Raw genomic sequence first — 27228 nt, forward strand, 5'->3', positions numbered from 1 at the left:
ATGAAATTTACCCTTTAAATGCACAGTTCAGAGGTTTTCAGTCTAGTCACAGAGTTGTACAACTATCACTACTATTTGATTGCAGCATAATTTCACTATCCCCAAAGAGACCATTCCCAATACAGTCCATCTCCATTTCCCCAACACATAAAAAGACTAATCTATATTCTGTCTCTATAGATTTGCTTATTCTACACTTTTCAAAAAAGTGAAATTTTACAATATGTGGCCTTCTATGGCCAGTTATTCTCAAATTGCATGCTGTTTTCTACATTCATTCATGTAATAGCATGTATCAGTAATTCATCCCTTTTTATGGCCCCATAATTTTCTGTTTCATGGTTATACCATATTTTATCTCTTTTTTCATCAGCTAATGAACATTTGGATTGTTTTCATTTCCTTAACTTGTGTATATTGCTGTTATGTATATCCATGTACAAGTTTTCTTATGGACATAAGCTTTCAGTTCTGTCAGATATATACCTAGGAGTGGAATTTCTCACCATATATTAACTCATGTTCAACATTTTGAGAAACTGCCAAATTGTTTAAAAAAGTGAATGTACATTTTAAACTTCTACCAGCAGTGTATGAGTGTTCCAATTTCTTTACATTCTTGACAAAACCTCCTGTCTTTTTACTATTATTAGTGGATGTAAAGTGTCTTCTTATGACTTAGAATTTTATTTCCCTAGTGACCAATGACGTTAAGCATCTTTGCTTGTGCTTGTTGTCCATCTTGTGCACTGTGTGTGTATGTGTGTGCGTGTGTGTATGTGTGTCTTTAGAGAAGTATCTAGTCAAATCCTTTTTCCACTTTTTAATTTGATTGTTTTTCCTTTTATTGTTGAGTTGTTTATTGTTGTTCATTGTTTATTATTGAGTTATTTGCATATTCTCAACAAGGGAGAAGGTTGGACAAGAGGGAAGGAGAAGTCATCAGACTGAGGGATGCTCAGGGTCACTGATACTCTTCGTGAGATAAGCTGAAGACTTGTGAGTGGGAAGTCAGGTTTCAGTAAAGTGAGTAGTGACAGGAAGGTTAGACAACCCATACAAGAGTGGGAACAGAGTGATAAGGAAGCTGGAGAGAGACGCAGCTGGGTGGTAGGCACCATACTGCCTTGAGTCTCTCTTCTTGGTTGTCCAAAATTTAAAGCATTACTATTAAACTTCGTTTTATTATGTGTCTGCCTCCTCCACTGGCTCCTTAACACCTTAAAGCCAGGAATAGTCTTTCTCATACCTACAGTCCCAGTGGTACTTAATACCTAAGAGCTGACCAAGAAGCAACTTGGGGGTTTAATTTGTATTTAATGAATGACCAGTGGTGTCTGGCTAAGACCACCCCACACCCACACCAAGGACAAAGTCCAGGTAGTGTGACTTGCTTCTGTGGGATTTGGACAGAGGCAACTCATGTTCCTCCACTGGTACAAAAGGCACATGAAACTGGCTCAGCCACATGGGGAATTCATTGTTTTTTCCACCATATGGTCTGGTGCTGATGACAACCGTGGGTAGAGACATCCAGCTCCCATGGGGCCCAGGGTATGCAAGAAGTGGTGCAAAGTGATGGTTATAACAGCAAGAGGAGGGAAAGAACTTTTGTTTTGCTTATTCTAGACCCTATAAATCTAATCAGGCTGCATTAGCAACTAGTGCTACAGAGCCCCCTCATCTGGTGTTTTGTATGACAGTTCTGAATTTACCAAGACCTTGCTGAGTTAAAAGTTCTGTGGAAATGACACTCAAGGCCTTTGAAACTCTTACCCACAACTATCACAACCCTGAGAGCGGCTGAGACTGTTACACAGTGTCATGTTATTCTCCTGGGTGATTTGGTAGAGAAAGAGACATGGGTCTAGGAATCAGACACACCTGGGTCAGCTCCAATCTCTGAGTTCAAATAATACTTGCAATGATCTAAATGTTTTAATATGCATTTTGGTGGTGTTACGAGGTGGGCCTTTGGGAGGTGATCCTGTTATGAGTGCTCTACCCTCATGAGTGGGATTGGTGCCCTTATTAAAGAGGCATGAGGGAACCTTATGTCTCTTCTGTCATGTGAGGACACATTGGAGGTACCCCCAGGAGTAACAGGCCCTCACAAGTTGGAGAATCTGCTTATTCTTTGATCTTGGGCATCCTGGCCTCTACTTACTATGAGCAATAAATTTATGCTATTGTTGATTATCTAGTCTAAGGTATTTTGTCAGAGCAAACCAAAGACAACATTGTTATGGTTTGTGTCAAAGGCTTGTGTGTTGAAGGGTTTGTCCCTTATGCAGCAATATTTGGAGGCAGAACTTTTGGGAAGTGATTGAATCTTCAGGGAGCTAACCATATCAGTGGATTAGTCAATTGATGCATTTATAGGTGAATGGGCTATTAGGAAGTGGGGCCTAGTTGGGGGAAGTAGGTCATTGGAGGCACGCCCTGGAAGGTTATAACTTGTCTGCAATCCTCTCTTTTACTTTTCCTTTCTCTGCTTCCTGGCTGCCATGGGGTGAGCATCTTTACGCTGTTACACCCTTCCACCCTGATGTTCTGCCTCACCAAAGGCCCAGAAACAATGGATCCAGCTGACCTTGAACTGAAACCTCTGCAACTATGAGCCAAAATAAATCTTTCCTCCTTTACGTTGTTTTTCTTGGGTATTTTTGTCACAGTAATGGAAAGTTGACTAACACAAAATTGAATTACCAATGGAAGTTTGGTTCTCATGAGTTCTTTGAAGCACATGGAAGAATATAGAATCCATGAGGTCCTTGATATGTTGGTGCCTAACTCTTTCCAATTTTGATTAAGCCTGACTGGATCAGAGACTGAGACACATTCCTCTTTAAAATATATACTCACAGCATCAGATAATAAGGTTGGGAGACAGGATAGAAGAATGAACTCTTATAGCTTTTGAATCTTATACTGTTTGACTATCCACCTATTGAAAATATGAATCAAATGCAAAACAAATATGTTGTGAAGGAAGGATTTGAGTATACTTTCTTCATTGTCTTAAGAAGGGGCAATTAAGATAAGTAGAGCAAAATGTATTCATTAAATCTGAATGGCAGGTATGTGGGTATTTGTTATAAAAAGCTCCATGCTTTAGTTTGGTTTTTCTAACTGTGCTGATGTAATGGAGAATTCAATGATGGCTGTGATGTTCATGGAGAGAGAGGAGGAGGTATTATGGTTTGAATGTGAGTTGTCCTCCAAAAGCTCGTGTGTGAGAAAATGCAAGAAGGTTCAGAGGAGAAATGATTGGGTTATGAGAGCTTTAAACCAGTCCGTGAATGAATCCCCTGATGGGATTAATTTAGTGGTAACTGAAGGTGGGTAGAGTGTGGCTGGAGGCAGAGGGTCCCTGGGGGCATGACTTTGGGGTCTATATATTTTTATCTGGTAAGTAGAGTCTCTCTCTCTCTGATCATCATGTGAACCCCTTCTTTCTACTGAGTTCTTCTGCCATGATGCTCTCTGCCTTACAGCTAGTCCTGAGGAATGGAGTTGGCTGTCTATGGACGAAGAACTCTGAAACTATGAACCCTCAAATAAACTTTTCCTCTTCTAAAATTGTTCTTGTCAGGTCTTAAGTCAAAACAGCAAAAAAGCTAATTAAAACAGAAGGGGTGGTCGGTGGGGATATCTTGAGTAAATTGCCCTTGGTGACTGCAGTCAGGAGGTCAGGAGTCTTTGGTTTGGATATGAGGTATACCCCCAAAACTCTTATGTTAATTTGAGGTGAAATGATTAGATTAAAAGAGCCTAATTGATGGATTAATCCATTTAGTGAATTATTAATTTGAATAGATTATTTGATAGTGACTGTAGTCATATGTGGGGTTAGGGGGTTGAGGTAGATGGTCACTGGGGGGGGGTGGTGTCTTGAGGAGTAAATATTTTGTTCCTGTCTCCTTACACTCTCTTTGCTTTCAGGTTTCTGGGCAGCTTTCTTCTGACAAATTCTTCCACCAGGATATTCTACCTCATCTCAGACTGGAGCAATGGGAATTGGCAGACCATGGACTGAACCTCTGAAACCATCAGCCCCAAATAAACTTTTATTCCTCTAAGTTGTTCTTATCAGGTATTTTGGTCATAGCAATGAAAAACTGACTGACACAACCATGAATGGAAGGTCTTCCATTATCTCCAAACCTTGCTCCCCCAAATTCTTATCTTTGGCAAACACCATCAGGTATCTTCTTCATTTTTCATACCTTATCCCTTTTTAAACTTCTGATCTCTGCTTTGCTGCCCTCACTCTTAAAGGAGGAACTTGCCTCATTCTTCATAGTGAAGATAGGAGCCATAAGACAGGAAACCAGTTGGCATCTGCTTCATCCTCCAGGGATGTACCTTAATCTGCATCTTGATTCAGTAGGGTAGCTTGCTCCTCCAAGTGAAGGCCAGTTCTCCCTCCTATAACCTAGACCCTGTTGCCTAGACTTCTCAGGTTCCAGAGCAATGCCTTGTGCTCACCAGTCTCTCTTTTTCTGCTGCTGATGGCATTCTTTCTATCAGCATTCAATTTGCCAAGTCATTCCCCTTTGGGAAAAAGTAAAAAGCAAAGATAAGTACTTTTCCAGTACCCCACATGCTCCTCCATTCTTTTCACCTTTCAAGAGTTGTCTGACCTCAGCTTCTCCATCTCATCCCTCTTGCTCACTCCTCTGTCAATTCCAATCTGATTCTACTGCAACTGTCCTTGTGAAGGTCACCCTTGACCTTCATGTTGCTAAGTCCTAGGCCAGAGTTACTTTATAGCCCTCATGGTACTTGACCTCCTTAGTGTTTTCTGGCATCCATCACACCCTCTGCTTGAAGGAGCCTCCCTTGCTCTGGGCAGCAATTTTTTCTTGAGGTTTTCCCTCAACACCACTCTGTCACTCTATGTCAATCTCCTTAGCCTGTTTGCTCTCCTCCACCCTGTATTTAAACACTGGTGTCCTCGGTTTTGTCTTATGATCATTCACCCTTCTTGTAGTCTCTGTTCTCTCTCCAGCACTATCAGCCTAGTGTATGATGTTAATTACCCCCAATACCCCTAAACTTCTCCTTTCTGCATTACTTTCAACCCTAGGCATCTTTTTTCCACAACATTCTCATTTAAACATCTTACACCCATATCTCACACTTGACTTATCAAGTCAGAACTCATGTATCCATCAAATCTTCTGCCCACCTCAATAAATGAGTCCCCTCCAGCTCTTGCCCCACTGCTGTGCACTTGCTGAAGCTAAGAACCTGAGCACTGTTTTTGGCAAGCCCCTCTGCTGAGCTCCCACAGCTAGGTAGAGTTGGTTTTGCCCCCAAATAAATATGGTGGCACTCCTTCTGTGTCATCTATCCCTACCACCACATTCATCCAGGCCCATCACCTTATACCTCAGTGCTGCCCTATAATTCATTCTCCTACATTATTTTAAGATTTGTATCTGACCAGGTTACTTCTGGCATTTTCAGGCCAAAATCCTTTCCAAAGCTTCCAAAGGGCATTTGCATTTCACTGCTGCTCACCATTATGACTTCCTTTCCTGCCCTACCCATCCTTCCTTCACACTGAACTCCTGGTTCCCTCAGGGCCTTGGCATGCACTACTATAACCATCTTCTCCTTCTCCACTCTTGCCTTTTCAGCTCTTGTTCCTACTGAAGATGTCAGCATGAATGTCCCTTTCTCCAGAAAGCTTTCTCAAGGGTCCAGGTTTGGTCAGGTCTCTCATTACCTTCTCCCACATGACCTCACTTCTCTCTCATGCATATTATCTGTTACCAGATAACATGTAAATATTCTTGATGTCACCCCAACTGAGTGGATTGCAAGTTCCAGGGAGAGCAGGGACTGTGCATTATTTTATTCACTGAAACTATAGTGAAAACTCAATGGATACTTACTGAATGAGTGAGTGTGTGGTGTAGCAGTGGGTGGGGGTGGGGAGGAATGGATGTGGTAATGGGAGGGCAAAAGAAAAGTGAAAGATTTGTTATCACATAGTAGGCTTGTGGTGAATATGGAATTACCAGGCACTGTGATAAAGAATAGAAGACATAAACAAAGAGCGTCTTGTCTGCTCTTTTGGCTAGAGGTGGTAATTTACTACCCTGCAGTCTGAGCAGCAAGGCTCTCCTGAGCAAGTTGTCTCTAGAAATATGAGCAGTGGTTGTGGGAATCATTATAAGGAATACCTGGGACTCTCACCCTGCTACTCTAGCTGACCCTTTTCAATGGCAGCTTGATTATTACCTTAGGGGATAAGATTATATCACAGACTGAGATCGAGTGGCCTGAGATTTAATTTCAGTCTCTCCTTCTTCCTGCCCTAGGTTCAAAGCTTTAGAAGAGTCTTATCTCCCTCTCTTTCTCTTCTCACTTCTCTGGCCGTACCTTCTTGGAGACACAGCTTTTTGGGTTATAAATGCATCCCTTTGGGTAGAGAATGCTGAGGTGTGGAGGAGGGTGGACAAGGAGTGAGGAGGCAAAGGTCCTCTTTGGAGTCAGGTCCATTATGACTTCACAGGGGACCATGGCCTCTGCATGGGCAGGGCCTCCCAGGAAGCATCTGTCTTGACTCATAGCAGGAAAGTCAGAACTACAAACCCAAGACCACAACTGAGGACTCAGATATGATCTGCCCTTGTCATTGTCACCGCCTTCTGCTTGCCCAGAAGGTGGGAGGATGCCTTGAAAGCACACAGCTGGTGTGCTTTTCTCTGGATGATGCACAAGGCAGGCTTGGGGGTGGTGGTGAGTCCCACTCCAAGAGAAACCCCAAGAATCAAAGCTTGGGCCAAACTCCCAAAGGAGGAGGACCTCCATAGTCTCTAGCAGAATGGAAAAAAGAACACTCAGTAAACAAGTGCTCTGCAGCCTTGGGGCTCCTGTTTACATCAGAAACTCTTCACCTCTTCCTAGGAACAGTATGTTTTGACACCACCTCTCAACAGATCCCAAATACACATATGTGCACACATACCATACATCATATGCAATGTGGTCACCCATTATAAGTTGAAGGAGTAGCTGAGGGCTTAATGATCTGGGCTTTCTCTGCCCTGTGTGGACAGACACCTAGGAGCACAGATTTCTCAAGTCTGAGCAAGATAATTCTCTGGGATCATATTAGAACAAAGATGGACCACAGCGCAGCCCAGAGATTCTGATTCAGCAGCTCTAGGTGGGGACTCATGAATGTGCATTGCTAACAAAAAAATGGAAATTCTCTGGTGATGCTGATGAAGATCCTGGGGTTCCAGGTCTACACTTTGTATTCTCAGACTGCAATGACTACACTGCAAGAAGATCAGTGTGGGGTGTTGACTTTGGGAATGATCTTGGGAGAACCTGGAACTGAGAGGAGGAGCTCTGGAAACTGGCAGGTAACATTGGGGCTAGAACCTGGACAGAGATTTTGGCAGCAGGAAAAAATGCGAAGGGTCAGATGAACACAATCCCCTCTGTCTGAAAAGGGTGTCTCCCACATAGCCCCTGAAGCTCCTCCAATCACATGAACTTTTACCCTCCTAAGAACCTGCCAGTAATCCTCAGAAACCAACGTGCAGCAGTATACTCAGCAATTCCACTCTAGGGATATACCTAGACAGGGCTCAAACAAAAAAGTGTATGTGTGAAAATGTGAAAACAATCTGAAGTCCATCAATTGGTGCATGGATAAACACAGGGTATATTAAGGATATTATTCAGGCACAAAAAGGCAAGAAATTCTGAAAAATGCCACAATATGAATGAACCTTGAAAACATTAGACTTAAGGAAAGAAGCTAGATAAAATATACTCATGCAATATTATTCCATATATGAAATGTCCAGAATAGGCAAATTCATAGAGACAAAATGCAGATAGTAGTTGCCAGGGAATGTGGGAGGGGAGAGTAAGGTGTGGCTGTTTATAGGGTTTCTCTTTAGGGAGATGAAAATGTTCTACAATTAGTGGTGATGTACATTGTGAATGTATTAAATGTCACTGAATTGTAAACTTTAAAATATTTTAAGTGATTTTATGTTGTGAATTTTACTTTAATAAAAAATTTATGTATGTGCTTACATTTTCTGCATCTCTAGGTCCCATTTAGGAGGGCTAAGCTTGCATCCTGAACTAAGTAGTGTTCATTCAGGTAGACACTGAGGGAAAGCTCTTGCCTTCATCTGCCGTGTCTTCATAGCTTCTACAATATTAGGGAATGGAGACTGATTGCCTTCATCCCATGACTCAGTTCTTCTTATACAGCAGAATAACACAAACTTCTTTCTCTTGAGTCTCTGGGTTCTCTTAAATTGGCAATAAATTTACCTTACAAACAGCAGACTTGATCCTGGGTACTGAGCACAGTCCAGACCAAGTCTACCTGAAGTTATGTAGTCAGTAGGAGGATGAGCAGTTGGCCATTGGATTGGCATGGGTGAGACTACAACCTGGCTCATAGAGAACACACAGACTTCCTCTCACCTTATCCTTGCCTCCTCAGGGCACTGAGTTGTGGTGCTTTACATGCCCCTGCCCAAGGGATGACACCCTTCCTTCATTCACTGGTTCATTAATTTATTATTTACTTTTGTGTGTCTTCTTCTACATACTTGGTACTGTACTAGGCCTGGGTTTGGCAATAAACAAGACAAGGTCCTCACTCTTATGGAGCTTCCAGTCCAGTTATGGCTACTTCCTTCAATCCTACCCCATCACTGAACAGCCTGGCTTCTAATAAGTTTCCTCACCTACAACTATGATGAACTGATGATGTCAGCCTCTGCATCTGTTTCATTATCTGCATATAAAAGTGCTTTGTGACCTGCCAAAAGCCATGAAATTTTATTTAACTCAATTTATAATGTTATACTAGGCGTAAGATTGAGTTCTCCAAAAGTATGATTATTTAAAAAAGTCCTTCTGAGCAATTTTTTAATAAATTAAATTTGTTTTCATTTGTTCAAATATGGGATCCCCTCTTGATATAACAATGGTTCTAGAATGCCATTTGTTTCCTCTTTTATCTCTCTGAACTTGAATTAAAATAATAACTTGAATAACTTCAAGTAAATAACTTCAAGTAAATTACACTTTAAAAAGGAATTTCAGGCATATAAAGATGAGAGATTCAGAAATAAACCAAATCAGGCACATTTGGTTTCAGTATCCAACACTTTGGATATCAGGTCCTTCATTTTTCATTTTTTTTTAATTGTTATTTTTCTCTTGTTATATTTCTTTTTTTAAATTTATTTTTATTGTAAACAAATGGGATACATGTTGTTTCTGTTTGTACATGGAGCACCAGCATACCATTTGCATGTTCATATATTTACATAATGATGTTTGATTCATTCCGTTATTTTTTTCCTTCCCTCCACCCCTCCCACCTCTCTTTTCCCTCTATACAGTCCCTCCTTCCTCCATTCTTGTCCCCCTCCCACCCCCCATTACTCATTTTTCATTCTGACTTGACTTGAGAGAGCCATGGTTAGGGCTAATGATTCTTAACATCTTTCTTTAATGCAAGATCATTTTGCTTCCAGGAAGGAAAATGTGCTTGGCTCAGGCTAGCCAGTGAGGGTCAGGTGTATGGGTGGCAGGGTGCTCAGATGGCAAGACTGAGGGGGAGGTATACTGTGAGCAATAGGGAATAACTGGACCCACGTCAGGGCCCACAGCAAATGTCCATACCATAACTGAATATTGAGATTCCAGGAAGTTCCCAACTTCCTCACCATCCCATTGCAATGTCTGAAACTCTGGGCAAGGGTGGACACTGCTGCACATTCTCCACCTTTCCTTTCCTTTGGTGATTCCCTGGCTCTTTCACACCATTTCAGCCAAAGCCTGTGCTGAGTTTCTTTGGACCTTGGGCTAAAATTAGTAAATAGGTGTCAAACCTTATTTGGTCCAGAGCAATATGGAGGAGCTGCAGTGCCAGAAATGAAGGAGGACCAAACTTTTGAGTTAGGTACAACTGAGGAACTTTCCTCTGCTTCTGTTAAGAAAGAGAGACTCAGGTACCTCCCTGTCTTTTCCATCCGGGAACACATAGTACACATTGCTGTGGCAAGCAGCAGAGCCAGAACTTGAACCTGTGACAATAACCAGGTTTTGCATTTGTGAATCATGCTTCAGGTGTCTAAAAGCCCATATATAGTCTCTCATGCTACCAGAACCTCTGCTCTTGCCCTGTACCCCCATGAGACCTCTACTCACTAGCACAGTTAAGACTCCTCCCAAAGCAGACTCCAGGCATTCACAGCGAGGTGGATCATTTTTTAAAAAAATTAGAGCATTATAGTAGCAATGTGAATCTTTATTAAAGATTTTTCTCCAGTATGGGGTGAAAAGCAGAGGGCTATGTTGTATACATTTTACATCACCCAGTAGGATTTACTGAAATTTTGTTTAAAACATGCCTTTTGAATGAAGAATAAAAGGGGGATCTTGTGAAAATTGAAGGGAGAAAGGTAAGGTAGAAGTGGGGGACCAAGGGTAAGGGAGACAGGGAAGCAAAGAGGAAGAACTGGGGAGTAATATTGACCAAATTATGCTGTGTGCACATATGAATAGATCACAATCAATTCCAATTTCATATATAATTATAATGTATCAATTAAAAATACATAAATAGAATAAGACTGATAGAAAAGAGGAAGGGGGCCAGGGGGAGGGGAAAAGGAGCAAAGGGAATAAAGTGGAGAAAACTGTTTATGCACTTATGAATAAGTCAAAATGAACCTCACATGTAGACCTACAATGCACTAAAATTAAAAAAATTAAAACATGTCTTTCTCTTTTCAGAAATGGTAGCTATTTAAAATTTCCTCCCTCTGCCGCATCACCCCACTGTCTCATCTCTCTCCAGAGTTCTTTCAGTCACAGTTCTGAGACCTCAGAGTCACCTCCTTCCTGACAAGCTCATTCTCCCCTGCTGCTTCCCTTCCTCTCCCAGCTGTTTCCTCTGGCTGCATTTATCTGTGTCTTTTTCTTGGGAAGAATAACTAATCCCTCTCTCAGCTCTTCAACTCTTCTCCACCCCTACTCAGCAAGATCTAAATCCAAGGTGTACAGACCTACTAGGAAAACTTCCTCTTAAAAAGGTGTCAGAAGAGTTTGCAAGTGAATGGAGTGCTATCCACTGCCATAACCTTTCCTTCACTCTCCGGTCTGTCTCATTGGGGTGCATCCACAATATCTGGAAACAGGCTGTGGACAAACAATGCATCCTTTGCAGATGACTCTAAGCATAGGAAAAGTTCCTGGTAGAGATCTGCCTTGCCTTACCTCCTCTTTGTGGTCTTTTCCCCTTCTTTGTATCACAGGCCTCAGGGACTCAAAACAGTGACATCCTTGAGTTTTCCCTTGCCAGGGAAGTAACAGAACCTAGGTATCTGATGCCACTCAGCCACACAGTAACAATTTCAGTTTCAGGTGTGTGATAATGTGATGATGTGCCACGTGGATGTGGCAGAAACTGCCCCAGACATATGCTCATAAGACTTGAGTGCTAGTTTTGGGATTTGGGACTGAAGTCTTAAGATATAGGATGAGCTTCTTAACTGGCTTCTTCCCTCAGTTTCCTAATCTGCAAAATGGGTATACATTACTGCCTGTTTTGTCTACCTATAGAGTGACAGTTAGAAATGCAGATGGTACATGAGAAAGAACTCTGCACACCCTGAGACTCGTTCAGCTGGTAGGAATTTTCTCCTTCATTTAGAGTTGGATTACCTATTAGCCTTCCTGAAATGAAGAGGAAAGACGGCTGTCACTCATATGTTATTCCCTCTGCTTTCCCACATCAGAAGAACCTGTATCAATCAGGAGATGTGTCCCTGAAGCACAGGGAAGGGCTGAAGGCAAAACCAACCCTACAGTGGCCTTGCTGTGTCATTCGGCAGAGGCAAGGAGCCCAGAGCAAAGACATCAACAGCACTTTGTGACAATGGCCAATGGCTGGGGATTTCCCAAAGCCTCCCTCAAAAGTTGCCTCCTCAGACTACGCAGGGATGGAACAGGAAACACCAGAACTGTCTAGTAAATAAAAGGAGACTGGAGAGATATAGGGGCTGGCCCAAAGTCATGAGTGGAAAGAGCCTTGTCACTTGTGCCTTTTCCAAGTTGCTCCTGAGCTAGTATCAGAAATCTTTTTTGAGGGTCTTTGGGTATTCTCTCTTGGGTCTGTGAGGAAACTAGGCTTGTGCTGCTGAATCAGGACATGGTCAAATAGGACAGAAACTCCAAACCAAGCTTTCTCACGGATACTCTCCCCCAGGAGCTAACACCTAACCATCCAATAATATGGGGTAGGGGCTTCCTTTTCCATCTGGATGTTCATGCTCTCAGCTTGGGACAATCACTAATGACACAGAATCATACAAAACAAAGTCATTGCTCTCAAGATCATGCAAAGAATAGAGACTGAACTCAAAGAATATACAAGTGTTCAATATGACAGAAGGGATAAACGCTATAGAGCAAGAAGGTAAGCAAAATGGTAGGAGTTATGAAACTTTGAGCAAGGAAGATCTCTCTGTAGTTCTCTGGAGGAACAGCAGACCAAGTAGAAAGAACAACAAGAACAAAGGTCCAGGGTAGAAATGAACTGGGAGTGCCAGGGGACTGTCGTGGCTGGAGAAGCATGACCAAGGGCAGAAGTGGTCAGAGAGAATGAGAAAGACCATGGAGACCTTTTAGGAAATTGTGTCATATCAAAGAACTTGGATTCTACTCTTTGTGAACGGAAAATAATTGTGATCTCTATAACTTTCAAAGGGCTAATTCTGGCTGCCGCTAGGTGGACTGATTGGATCCTAAATGTTCTTTGAAGGACAAACCAATTTAATTAACTAGTCGTTAAAGTAAGAAGCAAGAGAAAGGGCATAAAAAATAACTCCAAAATTTGAGGCAGAATAGAATCTGCTGCCCAAACCTCCTTACACAAGGCAGAATGGATCTCTCTGGATGTGCTTCTCCTAGGGGACCCAAGAGAAGGCTTTGGTTGACTGGAACCATAGGCAACAATCAGCCTCTCCACAGGCCTAGGGCAATCAAGAAACTGGGCCCTGGAAAGAAACTCAGAGACCAACCAAAATAAACTTTTCTCACCCCATGCCAGAGCTGAAATCCCTCAGCAGCCCACCAGGCATTGGCTTTGCCAGAAAATGTTAAACAACTAGTTTGGGGTGGAGGGGGCAATGGCCAATTATTGTGGCATAAATACTCCCACTATGGTTTATTTCAAGTTACCAATGGTTTAAAAAACTTCTGACAAAATGACTGAAAATGTAACAATTGACAAAATTGTGCAAGCTGGCTGTGGAATTGCTGCCCTCCATCCTCTTGCTAAACCTCAGACAGAAAAACCCACTGCATTTGGTCACAAACCATTCCATTCTGGCACTAGAGGTCTTGGAGAAATTTTTTTCTTAATTGGATCCTTGTGAATCCCACTATGAAAATAAAGAAATTCTTGGGGTCTTCAATAGGAATTGGGAGTCAGAAAGCTAGAAGAATATGCCTACTTTGTGCTCTAGACATATGCCACCCGCTCCATGCAAAGTTGTGATATCCATGGAGGTACTAGAAGCCCATGAGTACAGATTCTGGGCTTTGGTGGTAGATCTAGGGTACAAGCTGATGTCAATAATGATCTTTCTGAGATGAACAAAGAGACAGGAAGGTAAAGTTGGTGTTACCCTAGGACTTTTTGTCCTTATAAGCTAGCTCTAATGTAAGCTTCCATATAAGCTACCTCCAAGACTCAAATACCAATTGTGTTAATCAGCTTTTTATTATTATGACAAAATACCTAGGGTAACCAATTTATAAATTAAAAAAAGTTTATTTTGGTTCATGGTTTTAGAGCTTCCACTGTGTAATTGGTTGGCCCCCATCGCTTTGGGCCTGTGGTGAGGCAGCACATCATGGAGGGCGTGTGTGGTAGAGTGAAAAACTGTCCACCTCATAGCCAGAAACAGAAAGAGAAAGGAAGAAATTGGATTCTCAATCCCTTTGAGAGTACACTTTTAGTGACCTAGAGATCTCCCTTTAGGCCCCACCTCCTAAAGTTTCTACCAACTCCCAATAGTGCTACTCTGGGGACCAAGCCTCCAGCACCTTTGAGGGAGATTCAACATCCAATCTAAGTGCTACTTAAATTAGGTATGAGTGAATGAGACTTAACTAATCCAGTTGAAGGAGGCCTCTGCTTTGAATGTTGGACATGAGAGAGAAGGTTTTTTAACACCCAGACAATTCTCATTACACACACACACACACACACACACACACACACACACAAAGAATGTGAGGTAATGCCATTCCACAAGGAACATATTTCAAAACATCATGTTGTATACCAACAAGAATTATACATGAACTGGGGTTGTGGCTCAGTGGTAGAGCACTTGCCTGGCTTGTGTGAGGCATAGGGTTTGATTTTCAGCACCTCATGTAAATTAATGAATAAAAATAAAGGTCTATCAATACTTAAAAAAAGAATTATTCATAATTCTTATTTGTCAATTAAAATTAATTTAAAAATAGAAATTGGATATTCATGTTGCATGCCACTAATACAATTATATTTGTAAATAAAAATTAATTAGTTAACTAAAAATAGACAAAAATTAGAAATTTCTTTGCAAGGGACTGACTGGTTTACTCTGAGTAGATAGTGAGAAGCAACAGGCTTCTTTTTTAAGTTTAACAGTAAGGACTGAGCCCACCCTATAACACTCTGCTAGATGGTTCACTTTTGATGTTGCAAGAATTGTTCTCTCTACTTCATGACTGAGAAGATGTTAGCTGCCATGAATTGGTCAAGGTTATATATTAAGAACTGAAACCCAGGGCTATATGACTCTAAGTTCAGCATTCTGTCCAGAGTCCTAACTGTATGACCTCTGTGGTCAAAATTTGTGCATTTTCTGCCAATTTTCTCACTTCATTTTTTCCAAATGGAGACATGTCAGAATACAGCATCATTGTCTATTCCTATCTAATCATTATGGTCTTCAATGTCACATGCAGTTACAAACCCATTTCATTCACTAGATTTACTGGGTGTATGAAGCCATATTATTGTTCTGGGGAAGCTGATGATTTCTTTGCCTCACAAAATTACACTTGGTCAGATTACTTGCTCTGGTAGGAGTGTTAAGAGCCTGTGATTGGCTGAGTCTTCTCTCCCCTGCTAAATTGCCAAGGTTGTCAAGGTGCAAGGTATAGGATGACCAAGGTGCTCTAGATATAAACTATTTTTCCAGCCTGGATTCTCCAATGGAGTTCCTGTCATGGAGCCAAATCACAGTCAACCCACTAGAGAAGTACAGGACAAGTGAGAGGGAAACTTTTATCATAAGGTGTTGAGGTTTAGGGGCTGTTTGTTAACACAGCAAAACCCAGCCTGACTAAGGCTCTGGCCAGTGGGCATTCACCCACCAACTTGGGTTTTTAAAACTAAGAACCAAGAATCTCTTTGGGCTACTAATGCTATTATATGAAGCTCAGGAGGCTGCCATGTTTTCTTGAATTAAAAGAGTTGAGAAAGTCAGTGTAGAATTAAAAAGGGGAATGAAACTAATGCCCTGCCGGAAGCAGAGACAGGTTGAGGAGAGATCAGAGTCAATGATGGTTGCTGTAGCTTAGACTAATTTGTTTCTTAGATCTTTGTCTTGATTCCTTTTCTGTAAAATGGAGATACTACTTGTACCTTCTTACTCAGCAAGGATTTTTTTGTTTTGGTTTTGATAAATTATTACATAGGAAGTGCTTAGAATTGTAAACTATATCACATTTAAGTCACCATACATATATTATTTATTATATTTAACCAGTCCTCAATTATTGTGTCCAATTTTCTACTATTATAAATTGTTTTCTACAAAGCAATAAGCATATGCTGTGTGCATTTTGTATATTTGTCAAATGATCCCTTTAGAAAAATTCTTGAAAATAGATTTGCTTGGTCTATTGCTATGAATATAAAGTATTCAATTTGGTAATTGTTCTGAAACTGCATTGTAGAAATATGTATTAATTCACATTATTATAAGTAGTGAGGGAGATATTCATTCTTCAATTGCCTCACCTATGCTGAATTTTGCCAATATTTTAAAATTTATCAGTTAGTAGGTTAAAAAGTATGATTTCTGTACTTTTTATTTGCATTTGTTTCATTGCTAGAGAGGATAGTTATTTTTGTCTGTTATTTGATTTAATCTTTTGTGCACTGTCTGCTGATCTCTTTTTCTCCGTGTCTAGTGTTTTAATCATGTATACTTTTTAATGACTATAAGAATTTTTTGTAAATTATCTACATTAAAATGTGTGCTGTCTTAATATGACTGACAGAGACAAGAGGGGGGGACATTGATTTCAATTTGACCTTCAGACCAACAGTGGATGAAATGAAAATATAATTCATGACTAATCTGAAATTCAAACTTAACTGTGTGTTTATAATTTCAATTTGTTAAGTTTAACAATCCCCCATCACATGTATAGCAACTATTTTCCATTTTGTCATGTATTTTTGAATTGTTTGTAGTATCTCCCATAAAGAAGTTTATCTACATTTTTATATCATATCTATCAGTTTTTCTCTTTATGTTCTTATGGTATATTTCAAAAGTTTTTGAGAATCCCAGGTTCATGGGATTTACCTACTTATTTATTTTTTTTGCCTTACAGTTTTACATTTAATATTTGATGAATTGGGAATTAACTTTGGTCTGGGGAAATAGAAAATCAGCTCTACCTCCTGTTAATACCTACCTATTGTTTAAATATCATTTATTTAAAAATCCTTCTATTCCATCAACTTGAAGTGCCACCTTAAATATCACAGTTTCTTGTGTACTTTTAATTTTGGACTTTTGGTTCTACTCCATTGAATAGCCATGTCTGGGCCAGTGGTGAGTTTTTCTAATTACTGCTGCTCTATGACAGAGCTGTGCAGGTGGAAAAGGTTATGTACATGATGCAGAATGCCTGTGTCAAATTCGCAATCCCTTCTTTGTCTGTGTGAACTTGGGTGTGATATCTATTCTACTGGCCTTCCATTTCTTATCCCTAAGTGCCAGCAATATAATCTGTCTCACAGGGTCGTGGTGATAAATGATAAACACGTTGATAAAGGATACATGTAAAGCACTCCCTTAAACAGTAAGCACTCAGCCAATGTTGCCTTTTATTTGTGAATGTGTGCATGCATGACTTCATTTATATAGCCAATAAGGACTAGTTTCCCTTATAATCTTTATTAACACTTCATTTACTGTTCTCTTTTTTCTTCCTAATGAGACTGGAAATCACTGAGTTAAAAAGAAAATTCTACTTACAATTTGATGAAGATTACATTGAATTTACACATAAAGAGGACCTGTTAGGATTACCATATTTACTTCTTCTTTTCCTAGAATAAGGCTTGTGTCTTAATAGAGTCAAATCTCCTTCAGTCTTTTGGTAAAGAATAGATTTATTTATTTATTTTTACAGAATACATTTCCTGGTAAGTTTATATTCCTAGTTATTCATATTTTTGCTATTAGTGATAATGGGATTTATCATTCACATTTCTCACTGGTGAATAAGTGCAGAAGAACACTGTTAGTTTGTTAAGTTTATTTTATAACCTGCCAATTCATTGGAAAAGCTACTATTTCACTTAGTTTCAGTTTGGATTCTCCAACCAGACAATCACCTCTGCTGAAAAAAAGTAATAATTTTCCTCTTGCTTTCAAGTTCAAAAACGGTATATACATATATTTGAAAAGGCACAACTTCAGTAGTTTTATACCTAATTTCCTTCTTCTCATTGCCTTAATCAAGACTTCGCACTTGGACTTCCTCGTCTAACTTTAATGGAAAGGTTTGCTTACTATTAAGCATAATGCAGGCGTTGAGATGGGTTTTATGGTTTTTTAACCCCCACCTTTTGTTTTTGTTTTTCACTGTAAAGGGAGTCTCTGAAGGAAACGATTTTGCAGAGCATCGCAGAATAGCCCAGATTGGTTCTTGGGCCCCCTCCTCGCACTGGCAAAGCTCCACCCCGGGGGCCGAAGTTTCTCCCTCCGTTTCCGCTTGAACAGCGTCCAGCTGCCTCGCTTTTAAAATGCCAGGGCGGCCGCGGATCCGCTCAGAGCACCCTCTCCGCTGCTGGCCCGGGCTCGCCCGCACCGCCGAGGCGCTGACTCAGCCGCAGCCGGGCAGCTGCCCGCCCAGCCCGGCCTGGGGCGCGACGCCCCTCGCCCCCGCCCCGACCCCACGCCCCGCGTCCCCAGCGCAGGAAAGCGCTGCAGCGAAGGAACCGCGGTAGTCCCGAGCTTGGCGCTGGCCGACCCGGGGCTCCGCAAGTGCTCGGGATGGGCCTGGCCGGGTAGGGACAGCGGGAGCATCCCAAGAGAATCCCGGGACTTGCCGCCGCGGCGCCTGCGGGACTGGAGCGCAGGATCTTCCGCGCGGCGAGAGCTTCGCTCGGGTCCCGGCGCTGAGTGAGCCAGCCGACCGCAGGCAAAGGATCTGCTAGGTGAAGTCGGGCGGAGCAGCAACGTAGCTGTGAAGGGACCCGCGTGGACACCTGGGGCCGGGACCCTCCCCTCAGCTGCACTGCGCCCCGGCGCTCCTCGGTTGATCAGGAGGATCAGACCGGAGCGGCAGGTAACAGCAGCCCTTGGGCTGCCTCAATGGGAGCCTCGCAGTGGCCCGTGTTGCAGCAACCAGTTATGCTCTGGGGTTCGGGTCTAAAACCTGGGAGAGTGCATGCTGTTTTCAGGCACCACTATCTCTGTGCTGAGACATTATCTCCCGGTTTTGGAGATTCTTGGTCTCTCTGCTCCTGGGGATTTTGGGGGAGTGTGAATTGAAACTGAATCAAAGTTAGAAATTCCTTCTCAAGTTCAGCGCCTAAATTTCAGCCTCTTCTTGTGACTGATAGTAACGTAGAACAGATTTTTCTCAGCATAGTTGATGAAGGCCATAATTGATATAACTTCTGGGAAAAGTTCTGTTGGTGGCAGTCTTTCTAAAGAAATGTCAAATCTCTGATGGATTTTGTCTTGATGTGCTGAGAAAAGCCTAATCCAAGCTTTTATAAGTGTGTGTGGTGTGGTGTGTATTTTATATTTCCCCCTATCAGTGGAGAATGTATCATGGAGTTGATCATTAGAATTTTTATTGCCCACAGGGAAAGTTCTGGAAAAGGAACTGTCAGAAAGTCCAAGGTGGTGCACTTTGTCACTAGATACACAATAGTATCCTAATGGCCTCTCTCTCTTCTGGGGTGGAGAGAGGAGTCCCTGCAGCCCTTCCTGGATAGGTTCCATTCTGACCCCCTCTGCATTGGCTGGAAGGTTCTCAGTCATCCTTTAGGTTTACCTGAGTCTCCTCAGATTCCAGCCAGAGGACCAGAGCCTTTGGCTGGACACTATGATGCAGTCTCACTCCTTCGCATCAAATATGTATCCAGTGGATTAGGGGATATAATGCTAGAGGCTCTGGGACTGGATCCTGTATTTTCTCACTTTTATGAAGCCACTTGATCTTTGTGGACCTACAGAGTAGGTTTAGGATGTCATAAAACCAAACATTTAAGGCTTTCGATGTGATTTATAAATTGGATTTTGATTAAGGCTACATTTTCAGGGATGGCTCGGCATGAGATATGTATCAGCTTTGAGGCTGCATTAGGGGGAATACCGTGCAAGCAAAATCTTACCTCCTCAGGAAATCTGTTCTGAAACAAATGGCTTTACCTTTATTCAAAAGAGAAATTGTGAGTAAGCTGTTCATTTATTCTATGTAATCTTTGCATTAATATACTCTTGTTCCAAAGGATTAATTTTTCACTTTTTCCAGTAATGCTTTTTATTATTTCTGAATGAAACATAAGTAATGAATATATGAACTATAAAACATCTCAGAATTCAAATAAGTGTGAAATATTATAGCAAATTTCTAGCTGTTAAATTATTAAGATGTAAATCTAAAATAAGATTGTGGGGAAAAATGATTTTAAAAAATAATCTAAACTTTGATAAGCCTGAAAAAAATACCTAGAAATTTGATTGACTACTTATAAGTTGTGATTTAGAGAATTGCGTATCTTTCCAGGTTATTTCCTTCCTGGGTTAATGAAAGAGGCAGCCATTCTGAATATACTTTCATGCTAGTTAATCTTTCTTTGACAAATATTTACACTACCAGGACACATGGCCACAGCACAGACTTGAAATCTGCAGCCCTAAGAAGGTTCATGTGTCCTATTGTTACATTTGCAAGACTTAAATGAAAGATAAAATGGTATCAAGGAAAATGGGCTTAAATTATCATGTCTGGTCACAATAGAAAGAACAATGTTTATGAAACTTATAAGGTTCCAAGTCTCTGAGGTTAATGCTGTCTAGTAAGTTCAGATGTAGAGGAAGACCATAATGGCTCTGAATTTTGGCATTGAAGACTCTGGAATTGGTCCATGTCTGGAAATTTTTAAAAATAACTGAGGTTCATTATTAAAAGTGACATTTTTGAATATTTGAACTGCTTTGGAAGGAAATATTCCTAAAGTGCATGACTTGCCTCCCATAATTAGAGAGTTAGTTGGCTAATAGGGATTTGCATGCTTCTTGCCAGCTCAGGATCAGCACTGAGGAAATCAGTCATCCTGTGTACATCAGAAAGCAAGAACACGGGTGTCCTGTCAGGCAGATCTGTGACTAGTGGCTCTGCCACTAGTCAGATGACCTTAAAACTAGTTGCCTTTTTGATTTTCAGTTTTATTTATAAAGTCCCCAGTATAATCAACACTAAGTTCTGTTTATTAAGCACCTAATTGTAGACCAAGTATTTTAAATGATGTCATTCAATTCTCAGAATAACCATTCCCCCCCTCATTTTTAAAATTTATTTTTATTGTAAACAAATGGGATACATGTTGTTTCAGTTTGTACATGGAGTAACAGCATACCATTTGCATATTCATATATTTACATAGGGTAATGATGTTTGATTCATTCCGTTATTTTTTTCCTTCCCCCCACCCCTCCCACCTCTCTCTTCCCTCTATGCAGTCCCTCTTCCTCCATTCTGTCCCCCTCCCAACCCCCCCCTCCCCCTATTTTTCTAACAGAGAAACTAATGATCAGAGAAGTGTTTTGAGTTACCTAAGGTTAATTGAGGGTAGAAGAACTGCTGTTCCAAACTGAGATATTTGATTTGGAAGCTTACATTCTTCTCCCGTATGTTGTACTTATTGTATAAGGTTGATCTAAAGGGAAGATAATCTTTGATACTGAGTCAGCATTAAAAAAATGTATCTTTACTTATGATTACCAGTTTCACATTTTGAAGATTAGATTGAGATAATTTAATCTTTGGGGCCTAGGGAGTGGCCCCGTTGTAAATGGTCATGACTGCACTCCTGCAAGCTCCTAGAATCTGTCCTAAGACTCAGTTCCATATTTATAAACTTAGGGCAATAATGCCTTCCTGGTTGTGTTGATGCAGGAACCATAGTTGATGATGCTTGTAAATAAGCTAGGCTAGCATGGAGCATGTGCTTTTCAAACATAATCCTTACCAATTGTTCCCTCCCCTAGTCTGCTCCTGTCTCTTTACTGTGTACACCAAAGATCAATAGATTTCCTCATTTGTCCTTGAATGCATGCCTCTGTAGCTGGATATTCCTGCAAGAGTCACCACTGAGTCCCCTTGGCTATGATGCCTTAAGCCCTTCCAGGTGAAACCCTTTTGAGAAACTCATTCCAAGGGCAATGTGGGAAGACAAGAGTCAGTGATAGGAAGAGATCAGGCTGGGACACTTCATTCCAGAATCCTTAGTCCACTGCTTGCCTCTAGAGCCATAGACTTCTAAGAGGCCCTCGTAGCACAGAGTGGCTTCCACACAAATGGGCATCCCCCAGTGTTCCTATGAGCTTTGGCATCAAGCCCCTTTGTGCTGTCCAGCCTGGTTGGTGACCCAGGAATACTTTTGTCCCTCACTCATGGTCTAGACTGTAAGCAGAGCAAGTGCCCCCCTGGCCTTCTCAGTGCCCACCTTATAAACCCTGACCCTTGAGATTAAGATTTTAAGAAATCTGGTTATTTTTTATTGACTCACAATAATTACATATACTTATGGTATGGAACTTCAAGGTTTTACACTAAAGTGGCAAGGACAGGTTCAGACAGAGGAGTGAAAAGAAAACCTGCTTTCCACTTAGACTTGAACTTCTCCTAGTGACAAAAGATGTGACACTGGGGTTTCAGAAAATGGTGTCAAACTACATATTTTATATCAATGTAGAGTTTATACTCTGTCCTTATGGGGATTTTATATCCTTCCTCTAGCCCTTCCTGATCCCAAGGACTTCAAGATAGTCCATCCATGTCCTTGGGATAACAAGAAGGGAAAGGACCCTGAGTACCCCTCAAGGATGGATCAGGAAGGCAGGAATTATTCTGTTGCCCCTGCAAACCAGGCTGGGATAGACATGCGTGATTGAAAGAATAGTGTTCTTTTCAGAGATATGAATTTTCATGCTCAGGTGGCCATGATGAGTTGACCAGTGATGACTGGCCTAATGACACCTGTTTGTCATCCAGAAGTTGATAACTGATAAGTAGCTTGAGACCCCATGGTCTTAATGGTCATAACCTGCTTCCTTTGGCCACACGGATGCCTCCTTGGCTCAAGTGGAACTCCTTATGTTTAAGAGTCCTTAAATAGATTACACATGCTTGTTATGTGTCCTTTTCCTGCCCAGAGCAGACTTACTAGTTGATTATGATACTCCCTCCTACTAACCTAGAATGTGGACAGAAGTTGGCTTAGGAAATGGTATCTAGGTGGGTGTTGTAGATGATGGGAAGTTTAAGAAGTATTGGATAGTAGAGTGAAACAGACATTATTACTGCATGTACATATATGACTGCATGACCGATGTGATCCTACAATATGTACAATCAGAAAAATAAGAAATTATACTCCATTCATGATTTATCAAAATAAACAAATGCATTCTACTGTCATGTATAGTTATTAGAACAAATAATAAAGTTTTTAAGTAGAAGTTTTAAGCCAGTTTAGTAATGTGGTAGCAAAATTATTCAGTGTTCACCTTTCTTTTCTAACTTCCTCACCCTCTCCCCCTGCCCTCTTAAGAGCAAAAAGGGGCATCTATGAAAACTATTTCTGTGTAGTTAAACATGCCCAAGACTCCACCAGGCAGACATAGGGCCTCCAGGTTGTTCAATGTACTGCTTGTAGGCCTGAGAGGAGGTCATAGACACCTTGCTGTGACTATTGTTGAATATTAGACAGAAGAGACCTGAGACTTGGTTCATTTGCACCTGAGAGGGCACAGACCAGGCCAGCCCAGCAATCACACCCCCATGCATCAGAATAGCCAGAAGTACCAGGTGCCTGGCAGGGGTGGACCTGCCATCCAAACTTCCATCAAAAGTATGACTGTACAGCTTCCAAGATGGCCCTCCTGTTGAAAAATAGTCTGTTACTCCTCTTTTTAAGTGATATGTCAGAGGAGTTCTTGCCTTCACTGGGCCAAATGATTTGACAAATGGAAATTCTGAACTCAACTCCCAGGAAGTGAGCTTGGTTTCAGTGGCATCAATGCTATGGCAAAATGACTCAGTCATAGTCAAAGCCTGTGTTCCCCTTCTTTGTACTCCAGTTATAATATTAGCATATTCATTCTCAGCTTCTGCAAAAGAATTGATGAAAGTTGCTACCTTCAGCAAGTGGAGCCATGAAAACCGTGCTTTCCCAAGTGGCCATGTGTTCAAGTGAACAAGGACATTATTGCTAATCAATATACATGTCTGGTGAAATCTAACTCCTAAAAATACATCTTTATGCTCAGCAATTTCTCCAATTTGAGGCTTTCCCTTAGAAAAACAACAAGTTTGTATGTTAGTGTGGGGAAGGTGGTTTTGAGTGGATTGTCAACTCAATCACCATCTTCAACTGAATTCCCTCTCTTCCACTCCCCCTGCCCTCAGTTAGCCACTTGCCCTTCAATTCCAAGGAGGTGTCCCTACCACACTGTCTAGGAGGGGACTTTTGCTTCCTCTGGATACCAGCACCTAAGGTCTTTTAACTTAACCTTTCTTCTGCTTCTCAAAAATAAAAGTCACCCCTCCTAAGGTACCTAAAATGTTCAAGTGGGGGATGAGAGACAATTTAAGGAAAGAGCTTTATGCATGTCCATTGTTGCTAAGACAGATCAAATGGGGAAAGGAGTGACCTAGTAATTGATACTTTCAATGGTTGTATTCACCAACCATAGAGCTTTGGAGGTAATCCTTCTTGGAAAACACAGGGCCCTCCATTGTCAGATTTCTTAATTGGCTTCAACTCTTACTGCTTCCAACTGGGTGACCACAGACATCACCCTGCTGCTCTGAGTCACCCTTTTCTCATGGGTAAAACAGATAGGAATACTGACCACCTAAATTTGGTGGAGAGGCTTACAAAGAAGAGAATATGAAGTTAAGGAGGCCATACTTGTTACACAGCAGGTCTGAGGTGATTCATGTGGACTGATCTGGAACATGCCTTACAGAATAAGAAGGCAGCAGAGAGATGCTCAAGGAATCACTTTGGAGACGGTATGCAGATTCAGGGTCCTTATCCTGAACTCCTAAACCAGACTTCCTGGCACTGGCAATGCATGTTTTAAAAACTCTATGAGAGATTGTTAGTCAGAAAATGTAGAGTTTACACTCTGAGAGTCACTGACCTGTCTTGGGCAAATTAATAGTTTGCACCCTTACTTGACAAACTCTTATTTATCTAAAATCCACAGATCATTGTGTCTGGTCAAAAAACTGCTGTCTGTCTGCAGAGACAGAGAGCAGTGTTGCATATTTATTTCCACAGCGGGCTTCCCACAGGACATTTCTTAATTTCCTGCTTTCCACAAATGTCAGGATGTGGTGGGCTGGCAGCACTGTCTAAAGCTGAAGCTTCCCTGTCCGCTTGCCTGGTTGACCTGGTCCTAATCCACAATGCTCTAGCCCTGGAAAATCACAGAAGGGCAAATAGCAGAGCCCAGATCTGGAGAGAAAACACTGTGCTTCTAGTCCTTATGCCATTGTGTTATTTCTATAAGAAGATCCAGAGTTGCTTTAGTTTCAAACTAGTCAGAAAAATTCTTTGCTCAGCTTTGGTCTACTTCATGGTGGATTTTTTTGGTTCATTTTTTAATAAAGTGAACTTTGGAATTATAATTTGCCTTTTTGGAGAACAAAGATTTTAATAACTTAATAGCTGAGTCCTTTGGCTTCAGAGCAAGATGTGTTTCCTATTTTTAAGCATTTGTGTTCTTGAAAAAGCATTTTTCTGATTATACAAGTTATAGTATGTGGAAGCTTCAGAAAATTCTGGAAAACATGAAAAAAGGAAATAACAGCTATCTATGAACCCAGACACAGCTATTCTTAAGAACTTTTTGAAGTTTTGCTCTCCTCTGTGTACATCTTTGGTGTTGGTTTGTGTATTATTTTATTTTAACAAAATTGGAGTCTGTGAGAATGAAACTCAGTAAGTTGTAGTCATGAGCACCGGAGACTGTGTGTGTGTGTAGGTAGGTTTGTGTGTGCATGCACGTGTGTCCTAGCAGGGGGACCAGGCCAGGAGAGATCTTGGAGAGAGTGGAGTTTGAGGAGGACCTTAAATCACAGGCAGGATGAGACAATAGAACCTGGCATTTGATATTGCAGGTGGAGAGAGAGGTGGCAAAAGGAGACAGAGGTGGAAGGGATAGAGCCTCAGAGTAGTTCTAAGACATGTCCATAAATTCCTTGATAGTCACCCCATCCTATCAGTGGAGTTCATACCCTCCCCTCTTGAAACTGGGTGGATCTTTGTAGCTTCTGTGATGGATTAAAGGGGATGGAAATGATACTTTGGTGACTTCCAGAACTGAGGTAGATGAGACCACACAGCTTCTCTGGTCTCTTGGGATGCTCACTCTTTGACCTTTGATCCACTGTGACAGGAATTGGCTGTTCTGGAGCCTTCTTGTGGAGGGACCATGTGGAGACAGTGAAACCTGAGAAGGAGCCTCAGTTGCCCAGCCCAACAGTCTGTCTCCCATGCCTGGGGAATGAAGGGGTATTCCAGAGAACCCCGGTCCCAAGTGCCCTCTGAGGGTAACTGCATGGCAGAATTCCATGCCAGGACTGCCTTGGAGAATCCAGTCACCCCCAGATACATAAGCAAAATAAATGATTGTTACTAGTTTCAAATAAAACCAGAATAGCTATTTTGAGTAAAAGATTTACCTTAGTCTTGAGATAAACACAAAATGGCCAAGGGCAGCATATCTGGTGAGGTGACTGGGAGCAGATTGAAGAGGCCTTGATGCCCACAGCACTGAGGGTTGTCAGAGGTCCCCTGCTCAGCAACCAACTCCTGCCTGTAGAGGGACAGACAAGGATGGCTGACATGTGATTACCATCTCTGTGTGGGCACGGTTCTCAGTGCTGGACATGACATTATGCCTCCAGTTCTGAGTCCCTGGGGCTGAAACTCTGGTCATTGCTCCTGTTCTATTCAGAAGTCTGAGACAGGAGAGGTGAAAGAATTCACCCAAGTTGCTTTGCTAATAAGTAGAATTGGGACTGGGATTCAAAACCCAAAAACTGTCTGTCTCTATTTTCAGCACTTACACATTTCCAATTAGGTAGAGGCTGTGGTATACAGGTGAGATTGTGTACCTGGGAACCTTTATATTATGTGAGGTGCCTGACACTGTTAGGGACTGAGCTTTCCCTTCTTGGAAGGAAAGATACAGCCCATGGGCTCCTGGACCTGCAGCATCAGCATCAATAGGAATCTTGTAAGAGAGAAATTCCTAATCATTTGAGTATCCTTTGCACCAACTGCAGAAGGTAATGTCTCAGTCTGATTCACTAAAGCCACTCAGGTCCCATGCATCACTCCTTGGAGTGAGCCCATCTGCACTGACTCAGATGACAGTCTCTTGGATCACCAGCAAGGGTGATCCTTTACTGTTCCTGAAATTGAGACCTCTTCATATGCTGCACTCTCCTGGGTGCACAAGATCTGGCTGTGTCTAGCCAGTGACTTACCTGAGAAGCAGGGGGCTACTAGCCCAGCCTCCCACAGCCAATCCTATGTCAGGCTTTGCCTCCTGGTGGTTTGTTTTATCAAGAATACTAAAAAGATCATTATAGTTT

Source organism: Sciurus vulgaris (genome assembly GCF_902686455.1).
Source record: "Sciurus vulgaris genome assembly, chromosome: 2".
Classification (NCBI taxonomy): domain Eukaryota; kingdom Metazoa; phylum Chordata; class Mammalia; order Rodentia; family Sciuridae; genus Sciurus; species Sciurus vulgaris.